The following is a 1,082-nucleotide window of genomic DNA, read 5'->3' on the forward strand; positions in this document are numbered from 1 at the left end:
TGACCCAAAGGCCACCTTTCCCACCAAGAGCGAGAGCGGAGGCCAAGGCCGGTGGGTGGGGTGGTGAGCGCTCAGCTCAGGACCCGTCCAGCCCCTCCCCCTCGCCGCACTCCCCACACACGCATCCCCTGGTCCCCAAGGTGCCCCCTCGGAGGGCTCGCCCCCATTACTGTCACTAAGTTCTCACATTCCTGCTCCGGCCTCCCAACACTCCATCCTCATCTCACGGCCATGTCCTCACCCCACAAGTCCTGACAGCCCCCCGCAGCCCCCCAGGTAAGGGCAGGTCTCTGCTGTGTGCGGTGGGCGGGGGGGCAGTGCTGAGGGTGGGGACCGGTGGGGGCAGCAGGTGCGAACAGGGGGCCCACCTTTTCCTGGGGACGAAGCCACAGTCCCGGAGCCCACCCGGCTGTGCAGGGCCCCTTCCTGCGGGAAATGGGGGCCACACAGAGGGGCTCGGGGCTGGCCGTGGGCCCTACACCTTCTGTTCTGGAAACTCAAGATCAAGGTGAGAAGCTCCAGGTTGGTCTGGAAGCCCTGAGCTGGGGTTGGACCAGAGAGGTGACCTGTGCCCTGCACCTGCCCCAGGGCCTGGGGCTGAGGGTTAGTTTCCCAGCTCGGCCTCCAGCCGCTCTTTCTGCTGCAGCTGTGTCACCGCTGTCCCAGGCTGTGCATTTGGTTCCGGGAGTGAACCTGCTGCCCTGAGGCCTGCCCGGCGTGGACGCCCACCCGGGGCCATGGGGCTGGGGCTGGAAGAGGTGTCCTCACGGGATGGCCCAGCTGGTGTCTCAGGTCCTGGGCCCCAGGCCCTGCTCACTGGGACCTTCCCGAGGGAGCTGTGGCCCCACAGGGCATCGTCCCGGGTGACGGGACCCCGACCTGGGCACAGGGAGCCGTCCTGAGGGAGGGGCCGTGCCCCCAGCACCCAGAGCGGACACAGGGCGGGGAGAAGGCTGGCTCCCTACTCGCAGGTGAAACAACCGAGACGTTAGCCAGTCACGCGCAGCTGATTGTAAGGCACCTGTTCCGTGGGAGGGACCAGAGGGGAGGAGGGGCTCGGCCGAGGGCGCCGTGGGGCCCGT

The sequence above is a fragment of the Myotis brandtii genome, unplaced genomic scaffold, assembly GCF_000412655.1.
Source record: "Myotis brandtii unplaced genomic scaffold, ASM41265v1 scaffold797, whole genome shotgun sequence".
Lineage (NCBI taxonomy): Eukaryota > Metazoa > Chordata > Mammalia > Chiroptera > Vespertilionidae > Myotis > Myotis brandtii.